This window comes from Saccostrea echinata, unplaced genomic scaffold (genome assembly GCF_033153115.1).
Source record: "Saccostrea echinata isolate AGI-Se365-2 ecotype Australia unplaced genomic scaffold, CSIRO_AGI_Sech_v1 ptg000028l, whole genome shotgun sequence".
NCBI lineage: Eukaryota > Metazoa > Mollusca > Bivalvia > Ostreida > Ostreidae > Saccostrea > Saccostrea echinata.
In genome coordinates, this window is record NW_026889777.1 from 930 (window position 1) to 15,706 (window position 14,777).

General features: G+C 33.8%; 1 long non-coding RNA gene across 1 annotated transcript; it reads left to right on the top strand.

Annotated features, from left to right (window-relative positions):
• Positions 1 to 698: 698 nt before the first annotated feature.
• On the top strand, positions 699 to 14,280 carry LOC133193600 (uncharacterized). The gene is made up of 4 exons (XR_009721945.1): positions 699 to 922; positions 12,421 to 12,548; positions 12,654 to 12,757; positions 13,435 to 14,280. It is a non-coding gene; the product is annotated as an uncharacterized LOC133193600 (long non-coding RNA).
• Positions 14,281 to 14,777: the final 497 nt, after the last annotated feature.

Genomic DNA, 14,777 nt, shown 5'->3' on the forward strand with positions numbered 1-14,777 from the left:
AATGTTGGCTGATGGTGAAAATCAAACTGTGGCTTAGTGAACGATGATTGGGTGACTATTGGCCAACTTAGAATTATCTAAATTTTGAAAATTACCAGTGTTCTTAGGAATTAATGTGACTGCTCCACGTCGCTCGATACTACTGTCGGCTGATCATGTTTTTAAGCTGACGATACGACAAAAATTTGATTTGCCTGACCATCAGCTTAAATGTGACCTAGGCATAACTCTGCACACTTTACTGAACACAAACCCACAACACATGATTGCAGTCCTGCATACTTTGAGGTATTGAGAGATACCTATACTAAATGTAGAACTCTTCAGTGAGCAGTGTTTAAAGCTTCCTTTAATTCAAACAAAGGTGTGATGGGGGGGTGGGGGTGGGGGCTTGTGATTAATTCCAGATAGGTGAACTTGTTACGTGTCTTTGAGATCAAAGACTGTTGAAGGAGTGAACAAAATAGTAGTTTAGACTATATGAATCAGCCATGATAGTTCAATGGTTAGAACATTTGACTAGTGAAACAGGTGTCCTTAGTTCGATTCCAACCTTTTATTTTCTTTATACATTCCTTTTCTACTACAGTAGGTTACAGATTAAAAAAATATATATATTTATATTTTAAAAATGTGTTTGTTATGACTTATTTACATGTTAAGGAAAACATTTAGATTTTAGAGTGATTAATAATCTGTTAAGAGAGGTACTTTTGAGTTTGATTAAAATACCTGTAATTATGAAGCTTTTATTTCCCTACAGATGTCAACAATGAAAATGAAACAAACCAATCAGTGGATCGAATTAAAAGTTTTGGTAAAAGAAAACAGTTGCATATACATGCTAACAAGAAAGGACTTACATGAAGAAGAAGTGTTGTACAACTATGAGAATGGAAGGAGGATTTGGTGTTTAATTGAGGTAATTTAAAGTGTTGATTCCTAGGGCTGTTTGTTTGATGAAATTTAACCATTAGAATATTTAGTTTTGAAGAAATTTAAAATAAAATTATGCATGCAATTCCATTCAGGTAAGTTTTGTGACCAAAAGTCATCTTTTTCCTGATATTTTATCACAAAATTTTGTAAGAATTACAGTAAAACATGCTTATAACAAAGTGCCAGGGATGGAAAATTTTGCTTCATTATAAGTGTAATTCGTTTATATATCCATTAAGTTTACAATATATTTTAAAATCACAGGGAATAAAAATCACTTTGCTCTAAGAGTCAATTCATTATAAGTGTGTTAGCTATAAGCGTGTTTTACTGCATGTAGAAAGAATGATATATAATTTCAGAATCTGGTCACCTTAAAGATCTTTTAGTTACACTGTAAAGAAATATATTCTAAAGGTGAAGGTAAAGTTGTTAATTATGTAACGCTGTACACATATCCACTTTGAGGTATCAATGGTAAAATACAATAGATTATGCACAGCGGGTCTGCATTTTAACTTTGAGGGTTTTGAGAGATTGAGAGTTAAGAGATCAAGAGAAAATTTGCTAAGTTATATAGGGAAAAAATCTGTGGATCTTTTCACAAAAAATCTTACAACATATTTTTATCTTAAGTGAAAACTTATGATAAAAATCGTTTTTACAAAAATTCTTAAGAAAGTCGTAAGTGCAAAATCTGTCATAACTTTACGAGAGCCCCAACCCTCTCTTAAGTATTTTAAAAATGATTTTATTGTAAAAATATAACCGCAAAAACCAAAATACACGTTAAATTGAACTTTGTAAAGCAACTTACAATAATATTTTATATTTTTTTTCACAATCATTGTCAAAAATTTAAGTGAATTACACTACAAAATATTTATGATGTAAGTTTCACTTATGACCTTCTTTTATGTCAGACTTTTGATTGTGACATAGATTTTAAACTTCCTTGCTTCACAAACGATTGCATTCGATATTTGTTGTCAATAATGTTTGTTATGCTGACAAATGTTAAAAACTAAGTTTTATTTTTATTTTCACCCACTTATTTAAGGATTATAAAGCATATTGAAGTCGTTGCTAGGGATGAAATCTGTCGTAAATAAAATCTTAACTTCAATCTGCTACGAATGTGTTCTTGTCGTAAGAAATTCTTAAGTTAAAATCTTACGCAAAAACTTAAGTTTTTTTGTGAAAAGGGCTACTAGACCTAAGGCTAATATTTCAAGCAATCAAGAACGTCGAAAGATCGAAGTTTGAGCCATTTGGAGTTGCCTGTAGTAAGGAAATGTGTTGCTTAACTTTATAATATCTGAGAATTTTCATACCTGTAATGACATAATCCCCCTGTTATTCTGGCATTCCCCCCTCAGCCCCCTTTAGCATAGCTAGAGGAATCCAAGACACCCTTCTACTTTTAAAATGTCCCATTTCTATTTCATTTCTTATGGATAACCCTGAATACCTGGTCACCTCAATAATTATTTTAAATTTCAAGGATCATACATATATCTCTGGTCCCCTTAAAGCTGACACGAACTCTTAAATATGCGATATTTTCATCCTGGTACAACTTATTTCATTCTCGTACTCCCTTTTTCCGCCATATTTCTTTCAGATTCGCTCTCTTATTTTACCGGCTATATAAACCCTGATGACCCTGATGCCTTTGTTACACTTGAGTGATTTTCTAACCTGGCTGTCGACATGTACACATCTCTGATAGCAAAGTCTTGGAACACGCCATGAACTGACATAAAAACATGTAGACCTGTACACATCTCTGATAAAGCAGTTTTGGAACATACCATAAATCTGAAAAACTAGGAATTTTACTGAAAACCATAAAGAAGTATTTAAATTTTGAATAATTTAGATGCAATGCATTAAAATCAAAATAGCACGTGCAAGTTTGATTCACACATATACTTGAACAATAAACAAGAAAAGGCTACCACATGCTACCTCATTTTTCAAATAACACTGTACTATTGAGCATTATGCCTGCTACACGGTATATGCACATACTATGCAACTTATGCATTCAAGTATAACAAATTCAGATGTACATGCATGCATGCCGAGAAAACGCATCGAATGCTTTAAAATCTACCTGAAATACTGCTATCGGTACAGGGATGTGCACATGTCGAGAGAATAACTTCCTTTTTAATGAAATATGCATCACGGAAGAAATAAATCCATTTGTTACTCAACGGTAAACACATAGTCACTAGCACTTAAACACATGTGGTCCCTGTTGATCAGTATTTTTGGTCAGGGAAAATATCAAAGGTGAAAGTGACACTGGTATTTTGCCTGATTACACAAAATAGTCACGCAAATAAAATGTTTCAGAAATCAAAATAACTGTTTCGATATATGTATTAATAGTTCATGAATGTGGCTTCATTACATCAAATTTAATACATAAACATACATTCTTGTTACAGATCTTACATCTTTTAAAGAAAATAAAAGGAGGGGGTGGGGGTGGAATATGTATAATACATTCTTCAACATATTTTAAACAAACGTCGGAAAAAAGTTGGATTTTCCTTGATCAAATATATTTAAATACGTACAATGAACTGGCTTCAACTGTTTTAGATATAAAACTAAAACTAATATATCGTAAATTTAAGCAACACTGAACAATTTGTTTCTGTACATAGATTATTTTCAAATCGGGGCCCTTTCAGGCATCACAAATTACAAGCATGATTGATACAATTACCGACAAGAACAGACATAATTATGTGTATATAAAATAATCTACAGTACATGTTTTGGTTTAAATTGAAGTTGAGTAAGTACATGTATTACACTATTAGTATATATTAGGGATGTCAGAGCCGGAAATAAAAATGTTGCTATCACAAACATGATTATCAAGGATTGTTTACCACTGATTGTTGTAAATGGAGAGGACGTTCAAGAATTGTTTGGTTTTGTAGATTCAAATTATAAAGCTTCAACCTGCAATTCCATAAGATCTGACGTGATGCAACTATTCATAAAGAATATTAAACAGCTGTTACAAAATTGTAAATACATGTAAACTGGGGGACAGTTATGAGTGTAATTAAATGGATATTAATATCATGCAGTCTTTTTAGCTCACCTGAGCCGAAGGCTCAAGTGAGCTTTTCTGATCGAAATTTGTCCGTTGTCTGTCGTCGTTGGCGTTGTCGTAAACTTTTCACATTTTCATCTTCTTCTCTAGATCTACTGGGCCAATTTCAATCAAACAAAGTATCATTGGGTGAAGGGGATTCAAGTTTGTTCAAATGAAGGGCCACGCCCCCCTCCAAGGGGAGATAATTACGAAATAGCAAAAAATTAATGGCATTATTGAAAAATCTTCTTCTCAAGAACCAATGGGCCAGGAAAGATGAAACTCATGTGGAATTATTGTCAGGTAGTGTAGACTCAAATTTGTTCAAATCATGACCCCCGGGGGTAAGGTGGGGCCCCAATGGACGATCAAAGTTTTACATAGGGATATAGAGGAAAAATCTTCAAAAATCTTCTTCTCAAGAACAGCAAAGCTATGATTGGTCATATTTATATGGAAGCATCCTCAGGTGGTGTAGTTTCAAGTTTGTACAAATCATGACCCCTGGGGTTAGGGTGGGGCCACAATGGACGATCAAAGTTTTACGTAGGAATATATAGGAAAAATCTTCAAAAATCTTCTTCTCAAGAACAGCAAAGCAGTGATTGGTAATATTTATATGGAAGCATCCTCAGGGGGTGTAGATTCAAGTTTGTTCAAATCATGACCCCCAGGGGTAGGGTGGGGTCACAATGGACGATCAAAGTTTAACATCTATTAGGTGTATATAGGAAAAATCTTCAAAAATCTTCTTCTCAAGAACAGCAAAGCTATGATTGGTCATATTTATATGGAAGCATCCTCAGGTGATATTGGTTCAAGTTTGTTCAAATCATGACCCCGGGGTAGGGTGGGGCCACAATGGAAGATTAAAGTTTTAATTAACATAAAAGTATATAGGAAAAATCTTCAAAAATCTTCTTCTCAAAAACAGCAAAGCTATGATTAGTAATATTTATATGGAAGCATCTGTAGGTGGTGTAGATTCAAATTTGTTCAAATCATGACCCCTGGGGGTTGGATGGGGCCACAATGGATGATCAAAGTTTTAAATAGGAGTATATAGGAAAAATATTCAAAAATCTTCTTCTCGAGAACAGCCAACTTTTGATTGGTCATATTTATTTGGAAGCATAATCTGGTGGTGTAGATTCAAGTTTGTTCAAATCATGACCCCTGGGGGTAGGGTGGGGCCACAATGGACGATCAAAGTTTTACGTAGGAATATATAGGAAAAATCTTCAAAAATCTTTTTCTCAAGAACAGCAAAGCTATCATTGGTCATATTCACAATGGAGCATCCTCAGGTAGTGTTCAAATCATGACCCCCGGGGATAGGGTTGGGCCACAATGGACGATCAAAGTTTTACATATGAGTATATAGGAAAAATCTTCAAAAATCTTCTTCTCGAGAACAGCAAACTTTTGATTGGTCATATTTATTTGGAAGCATCCTCAGGTGATATTGGTTCAAGTTTGTTCAAATCATGACCCCTGGGGGTAGGATGGGGCCACAATGGGTTATTTAAGTTTTACATAGGAATACATAGGAAAAATCTGTAAAAATCTTCTACTCAAGAACAGCAAAGCCATGATTGGTCATATTTAATTGGAAGCATCCTCAGGTAATGTACATTCAAATTTGTTCAATTCATCCCCCCCCCCCCCCAAACCACTTTTATATTTAAACTTTTCAACCTTTCAAGACTGAACTGATTTCTGCTTTTTCCTAGCCATAGTGCTCAGGTGAGCGATGTGGCCCCTGGGCCTCTTGTTAAGATTGTATTGATAATTTGCACAAAATCTCATAATTAAAAGTTCTCTCTGTTTTTATAAGAGGCACGCTTAAATTTTTAACCAGTCAAAGGTCACTGACACGACACGTAGAAATGGCTTCAATTAACGGGTACATGTAGTCTCGTTATGACAAGAAAGGACAAATGCAAGCATTTGATATCCTGCTTTTAGATAAAATGTGCAGTAAATATTATATCAATTTTGAAATCAAATGCATTGGATAAATGTAGATGTATAGTATTTATTGTACTACGTAAATGTTTACAAATCAGAAATTCGTTGTATAATGGTGATAGCGTAGGTTAAATATTGTACAACTAGTCTATAAAAGACAAATAGTGAAAATGACATGAAAAATTAATTTAAATTTCAACGAATATTCGACTATCATTCAACTAAAGCCTCCAACTATTCGACTAAGCTGTTCGAATAAAATTGACATCCCTAGTATATATGAAAGTAACATTGGTAATTGAAATAGTTCTAACCGTGTACCCAAATGTAAAGTGAGGAGATTCTTGAAACCACTCATGTATGCTTACATGAGAGGGGGAGAGAGAGAGAGAATGTGTGTGTGTATACTTGTATGAAAATGCAAAAAAGTATTTATCCACAATCTTGCGGGTAGGGTTTCAAGTAATCCTTACAGATTCTCTTAAAATACAAGAAATTGTATAGGTATCAAATTTTATACTACCTAGGGAAAATTTTCAAACTGGATGGGCTTCCTATACATACATATAAAACAGGCATGTAGCACTGTTTCTCAAAATGTGTATATGCGATGGGGAGCAGGGTGCAGTAAAATGATTGATAAGCCAAAAAAACAAAAACAAAACTTTCGGCACTTAAAAATTTGGAGGGGTTCAGAAAAATGCCGAAATACTTGGGGGAAAAATGAAAAAGGAAAAAAGGGATTGAAAAAAATCCGTAGTCAGGGGGAGGACAGATTCCATTCATACTATCATTTTCAGAAGAAAAATATTTGAGTATTCACTACAGTATCGTTGGATGAGAGTGGGGAGAACCAGCCATTCTTTAAAAAAAAAATCCTTACAAAATTAACCATTAAAGACAGGCCTGTAGAACGCGGGGATTGGGGATGCCCCCTCCCATTTTTCCAGAGCATTTTTTTAGCTTGTCAAAGATTTTTCAGTAAAGTGTCAATTATTTCTTCCGGCTGTCCCCTTTCAAAAACAATGCTACGTGTCTGAAAGACACTCTCAAAAAAGGGAGTATCTCTCCCCCCCCCTACTCCCCACGTGTGTGTATATTTGTTAATTTGTGTTTTGGTTAGATGCTTTGATGTTGTATTCTAAATAATTTTCTCATACCAAACTACTCAGTTTAGTTTTTAGATAATTACGAAAATCTGGCTTACATGCATGAAGCTATCATTAAAGCTGACATGAATTCTTAAAAGCGCAACATTTGCATCAATGTAGGACTTGTTTCATAATTAAAAAATTATATATGAAGCCTGTAATGCAATATATAACACACAAAGAATGTTTGTATGTTTATTAGATCTAGACAATTTTCAGTTTCACTTCATGAACAGCAATCAGACTTTCTTTTAATGATTTCTTATTTTTTTATTCAGTCACGTAAATACTAATTCCCCTTCTCACTTTTGATATTTTCCCTAGCTGACCAAAATCTGATCAGCACGGACTAAGTGTATTTGAGTGCTAGGCTGTATGATGACATGACAACGTCTTTACTGTTGAGTATTTATAGAGTTTATTACTTTTCTGCGATGCATATTTCAATGAAATACAAGGTGTAAATCACTCGGCATGTGCACATCTTCGAACGGGTACAGTGGTCTATTTTCCAGGTATGAATAAGTTTACAGCGTTCAACGCATTCTCTCGGTATGCACCATTATATTTGCATATGGACATGCATATCAAATATGCTGGTTGTTTGTTCCATTCTTACAATAGATAATTGCAAATTGTTTGTACAATTTTTACTGTGAATTATTCCAAGTTAATTATGCTATATATCTGTATATTGGCATGCTTTTAAAAAACATGCACAACTATGTTTTTTTCTTCCAAACTTGCATTTATATTATTCAAAACAATACTTATAAATATCTTTATGACTGTTTTTATATCTGCTGTGGTTTTGAAATGTTTTCATCAATTCATGTGTTCCCAGATACTTTACTGTCGGAGATGTGCACGCGTCGATAGCCAAACCAAAAACTCACTCAAGTGTAACGAGGGCATTGGGGTATATATTGTTACAATAAGACAAGGTATCTGAAAGAAATATGGCAGAATACGGCTAGTTGGTATGAAACAAGTCATACATTGATGCAAATGTTGCGCTTTTAAGAATTCATGTCAGCTTTAATGATAGTTTCATGGATGTAAGCTAGATTTTTGATTTATAGGATTAGTTTATTCATCAGTTTTAAGAAAAAGTGAGGAATAATTGCTTAAATGTAATTGCTTAAATATAGAATATCCAAGGTTGTGCTCAAGATGTGGGGGCCAGGGAAATTCCCCATCTGTAATTACTTAATCCCCCTGTCATTCTGGCATTGCTTCCTCAAACCCCACTAGAGGAGGAATCCAAGACACCCTTCCACTTTTGAAATGTCCCTTTCTATTTCAGTTCTTATGGACAAACCTGAATACCTGGTCACCTTAATAAAGATTTTAAAGTTCAAGAATCATGCATATATCTCTGGTCCCCTTAATGATGGGTTAATGCATGTAAGCTAGATTTTTTATTTTTAAGGATGTTTTATTCTTCAATGTTAAGGAATAGTGAGGAATCATGTTGCTTAAATGCAGAATACCCAAGGTTGTTCTCAAGATTCAGGGGCCAGGTAAATTCGCCGCCCGTAATGACATAATCCCCCCAGTTATTCTTGCATTGCCCCCTCAACCCTCACTAGCAGAGGAATCCAAGACAGCCTTCCACTTTTAAAATGTCCTCTTTCTATTTCAGTTCTTATGGACAACCCTGAATACCTGGTCACCTTAATAAAGATTTTAAATTTCAAGGATCATATATATATATCTCTGGTCACCTTAATAATGGGTTTTATGCTAGATTTTTGTTTGATACATTTTCATTCACCAAATTGTACCACCAATTTTTTTCCTTTCGAGTTTTGCAGATCATTGTGACATTCTAGATGAAAATTGGGTATTTTATGACCTTAATAAAGATTTTTGAGTTAAACGAGTACTTGTATGAGGGTTGTCCAGAAAGTTCTTAGACAAATGCCATAATTTTCTTGATATTGACCACTCTGCCAAATGTTTACAACATAATTTTAATATAGACCATGATTTAGTAAATATATAAAAATTAAACAATATACACTATTTCACAAAAATTATAGGTGTGAATAGATTGTATATACAAGCTACACAGCCCAGTATGACATTAAGTTAGTTTCATGATAATGTCAAGAATATGGATTTTGAATTTTTAGCTCACCTCAACGAAGTTGGGGAGCTTATGTAATACCGTCAGTGCAGGCGTCCGCATCCCAGGTTAAAGTTTTTGGAGCAGATTTCTTTTCAAGTACAGTCAAACCTCATTATCTCGAACTCAAAGGGACAAAGAAAATACTTTGAGATAACCAAGGATTTAAGATATTCAGGGTAATTCTGGAAACTTAGAGAATCTTCACCCCGCCTCCCAAAAATAGAATTTCCAAAAACGTTGAAAGCAGATGGGACTTCAAAATATAACTTCGACATATCCATGGTATTTGAGATATATCCGTGTTCAAAAAACAGAAGGTCAGCTGTACTTCTATGCCCTATATTAATCAGAGATGCATGAAGGATGCTTCTAGTATGTTTCATTACACCAGTCAAGATTTCAGATGCTGCAAATTCAGCTAAAAGGAGCATTTCCAAGTAACTATAAGCCCTATATTGACCAGACTTGCATGGATAATACACATAAGGATGCACACTACCGGACTTGCTTCAATTGCTGGATCTGACCTACATTTTCCAGATGAGTGACCAGATTAAAGTTTTTTAAGCAGGTTTCATTTCCAAGTAACTATAAGCCCTAGGTTGAACAAACTTGTACAAATGATACATCTTAGGATGCACACTATACTTGACTTCCTTCAGATGCTGAATATGACCTACATTTTCCTTCCGGATGAGTGACCAGGATAAAGTTTTTGGAGCAGATTTCATTTCATAGTAACTATAAGCCTGGTGTTAACCAAACTTGCATGGATGATACATCTAAGGATGCACATTACTGGACTTGCTTCAGATGTTGGATCTGACCTACATTTTCCAGATAAGTGACCAGGTTTAAAGATTTTTAACAGGTCCATTACCAAGAAATTATAAGGGCAATCTGGACCAAACTTGCATGATGATGCATCATGGGATAAACACTCTCAAACTTGCTTCAGATGGTGGATTTGACTTACATTTTCTGGATGAGTGACTAGTTTAAATTTTTTAGTTAAGTCCATTCCCAAGTAACTGCAAGCCCTATTAGACTAAAATTGCATAAATGTTACATGTAGGGATGCAGACTACTAGATTATTAGTTTAGTGTGGGACTTTGCCTTACTTAAAGACAACATTCGTTGAGGTGAGCTCTGTTATCTCTTATTACCTATGATTATCAAGTATTTGTGGTGCACATACAATTTTTTCTTGATTTAGCCACATGCACTGCTAGTGTGTGTGTGATATTTACATATAGACCATAATGGAGTAAATTTTTAAAATTCAATAAACGATAATTTAAGAGTATCATCAGTATGCACACTTCCTGTATATAGCTGCAGAGCCCAGTCCGATGTTGCGTTTTATTTATTACACATTATTATGCTTCCTTTCAGTTTGTCTCTATATAATCAATACCCAACTATTTTCGCATAGTGTTCTAAGGAATTATATATCGTAAACATACTATGCCGAAATAGCTAGTGTGTGGCTTCTTTTTCTGAAAAAAATCCAACAGCTCCCACGCCATGGATCGAACTCACGACCCCGACATCATCAGTCTGACTCGCTACCGATTACGCCACAGACGACATTGTCTAAAGCACTGTATTATAATATATAAAAACTTAGTTTCAAATATTTTACACTTAAAGAAAAAAAAATAAAGAAATTAATTTTCTAAAATAGTTTCTTGCAATTTTTTCCCCTTCACTCAACTAAAATTCTCTGAAACTACATGTATCTGTACATGGATCATTCAAAATTAAAGAAAAAAGATAATGTATATGTAGCACAATGTGATGTCATGATAGGGGTGTACTAACATGAATGTAAGAAGTGATGAAACATTGGAAATGGAGAAGATGTTGTCGTTTTTGTACAGCAGTCAGCATAATAATAACAATAGTGTTGTACTTTGCATGCACTATGCCTAAATAGTAGTCAGGGTTTGACACATAGTGCACTCGCCTCCGGCTCGTGCACCATGTGTCAAACCCTGACTACTATTTAGGCATAGTGCATGCAAATTACAACACTATTATATAATCATGTCATAATTTTATTTTCATCAAATAACAGTAACAGTAGTTTTCCACTTTTTGTACTGTCTTTCAAATTGTACTCTCCTTTGAAAAATCATATATACCAATTTCAAATCAATGACCTAAATATATTCTAATAATTTTTAGATGTTTGTCAATGAATAATTAGTTTGTCTCTGACATCGTTTCAACCATATTTTAGATAATACATAATTTTATGATTGGACGCTGTTCCATACGGATGGCCGACATCGCTTTTTCTGTCAATTTTTGAAACATATTTGTTGCGGTTTTTTCTTAAGGTCAAGAATTAGTAAATGAAAGGAGCCTACAATTTCTTTAATTTGAGAAATAGATTCCTTTAATGACTATAACTTGGTCAAATAAGGTGTATTGGGGCATAACTTTTAGGTAAACAAAATTTAAAAAAATCATATTTTAAGCTGTTATTTTCAGTGAAAAATTAAGAAAACCTGTCATGAATATGGGAGTTTTTTTCCATGTCAGACAAAGGAAATGTATCCAGATTGCCTAGTATACTGTCTCTAAGAAAACTGTAATTTTTATGTTCTTAGCCTTTGAGGTAAAAAGTTTAATTTAACATGTACCATATAGCTGAACTCAGACAATTAGTCACCAAAATATATGTCTATTGATGACAGGAAAGTTCTTGAATTTCTCTGCCATTGACATTAGGTGTGTAACAGGAAAATGCTGCATAAGCAAGAACAGGATTTGAACCCAGCCCTCTGTATCACTAATCAGGTGCTTTAGCATGTTTATTAACTGAGTGATCTGGCGATGGGGATCAAGCCTGTCTGATTGCCAAATTCCTCCCTCCTTAAATTGTATTTGCCCTTGAAGACACAACTCAAGTTCTTTTTACCCCTGGCAAGCCTTTTACCTGCAAGTCGAGGGGTGATCAATGGCACCAAATAAATATGGGATGGACCAAACCAGGATTTAACCTAGGTCCCCTGCATCACTAGTGTAAGTTTCTTTTTAAAAGGAATAACATTTTGATACACATAGTAAATTAGAATTTCATTTTTTTCAGGAAATGGATAAAAAATTGGTATGTGTCGAGCAACTATAGCCAACTGATAGAAGGGTAAATTAGAAAGTTCAGATTACATTATGCCAACAGAGATGATAACAATGCCAACCAAGCTAAAAGTTGTCCAGGTTAGAATTATTTTTTTCAATAAATTACAATGTATGTACATTTAATATTTTCATATCAACTTACATGTATGAAGGTTGTTATTTTTTTATATACCTGTTGTGTAGGAAAACTTTTGTATTGGAGACAAGACAAGTTAATGACTTAATGATAGACTCACTGCAGAGAGAGAAGTTGGGAAAGTGGATTTTGTTAACAAAAGGAAGATAAGGTAAAATATGAGAGGAGTTGTGAGTTTTGTATGACACAGTACTATTTGTTAACCAAAAAATTAATCTGAAAAATCTTGAGAAATTTAACTAAAGAAAACTTCATGAAAAGGAGCACATGCACATAAGGGGAAGCAACCTATTGAAAATTATCTTGCAGCTGTTCTCGGGTCAAAAAGTGATTTAGGATTAATAACTTGTATGCATATACATGTATATAAGGAAAATCTACATAAGAGAAGAAAGGGGGTGCATCTAGATAAACAATTTTATTTCTCTATGTTAAATAGCTGACATTGACTGTGTTCTTGATTTAAAAAAATACGTACATATGTTGGGGTAACTTCAACTGAATGTTAACATCTACTTTAGTTCATCAAAACTTGTGGACAGGATCATATGATTCTGCATGTACTATTTAAGCCTTGATTTTTTTTTTTTTAACTTAGATGCTTAATTCAGCTTTGACAACTGAGTGTGTTGAACATCATTATCAAAGATTCCATTCATTTAAGATTTTATGTTGGTTAAGAAATGTGTCATTTAGGGAGATTTGTTTTTTATACATGTGCGTAAGTTATTTTGTAATTATTTTATAGCAAAGTAAATTTTTCAATTATGATTGTTCTAAGTTTTAGAGATTAATAGAGATTTTTCTTTTCTTTTTTTTTTTTTACAGTTCAAGGCTGCCAACCTTTGAGAGATACACTTCAAAAAGAGTGTTTAAATTCAAGACATTCAGTCACAGTACTGTCTAAATATTATAAAGTTAAAGTTATTTATTTAATTTGGAAAAGCATTTGAGAAACAGAGGATGTGAAAAAGACTTTGTCCATTTCAAGCTATCTGTTGTCAAGTACCAGGAATATGTGGATTTTATTCAACAACTTTATTATGAATTTGAATAGCAACTTTCAATGTCTGGAAGCTTTTGTATCAGTAGGGATGTAGATGTGAAATTATATAAAAATTATTTTTTAAAAGATATTAATCAAGAAAATTTTTGTAGATTAATAACAGGTAAAATTTGTAATGAGAGATCTTTTATTGATCATTTGCAGTAGTAAGCAACAGTTTTTATAATTATACCCCCACTCTGAAGTAGGGGGGTATACTCATTTACCCTTGTGTGTCTGTCTGTAACAATTTTTTGTTGCAGTTTTCTCAGCAACTACTCATCAAAGATGCTTGAAATTTTGACACTCTCTTTGACTAGGCATGCCATATTGTGGGATTCATGAGAGTGTATATTCACATCAGAGCGGGGGTATTACTAGTGAGCATTGGCTCACAGACTTCCTGTTTGCTGAAGTTTGTGTTTGACTTTCATGTCTTTAACATGATATGGCTTAAGGATATGCGCAGTATAGTTTGAACTATATTTTCTTATTCTCTCTATAATTTAAGAAATCCAGTAATTGAAAGATCTTTGTGCAATTTTATGATACCTGGTAATGCTTGCACACCTTATCTGAATCAAATTTTGAAGAAAATACCACATAAAACATTTTTTTTTTTGGGGGGGGGGGGGATTTTTCTTTTAAAAAATGCAAGGGTTTTCATCATTTGATATTTTTTCAAAACTCCTGATACATGTAATGTATGCTGATTTTTTTGTCAAAGAACACCTAATGGTATCATGATTTTCAATTATATTTTCTCTGAAAATTATCAGTTGGAAGGTTCACTGTAAAGTGCATGTACATTGCATATGACCTTAAAAATACTGTGGTGGCAAAAGACAAGAATTTTTTTTTTTCAGTTTTTGTACATGTACTATATTATTATTTCGTTAACCTGTCAATTTTAGATCAAATGAATAAAGGTTAAAAACTATTATTTGACTCTTTGTTTTCGTGAGTTATCTAGAGCAGGCTCGTAGCAACAGTTTCAAAAGAAAAAAAAACCAAACTGACCAAAAGTGGGGGGGGGGGGGACTTCCCGAAATTATCTAACAAGCAAAAAAGAAAAGGTGATTTACTGTCCAAATCCTGGAATTTGCCAGTGCTGGACCTTACAACA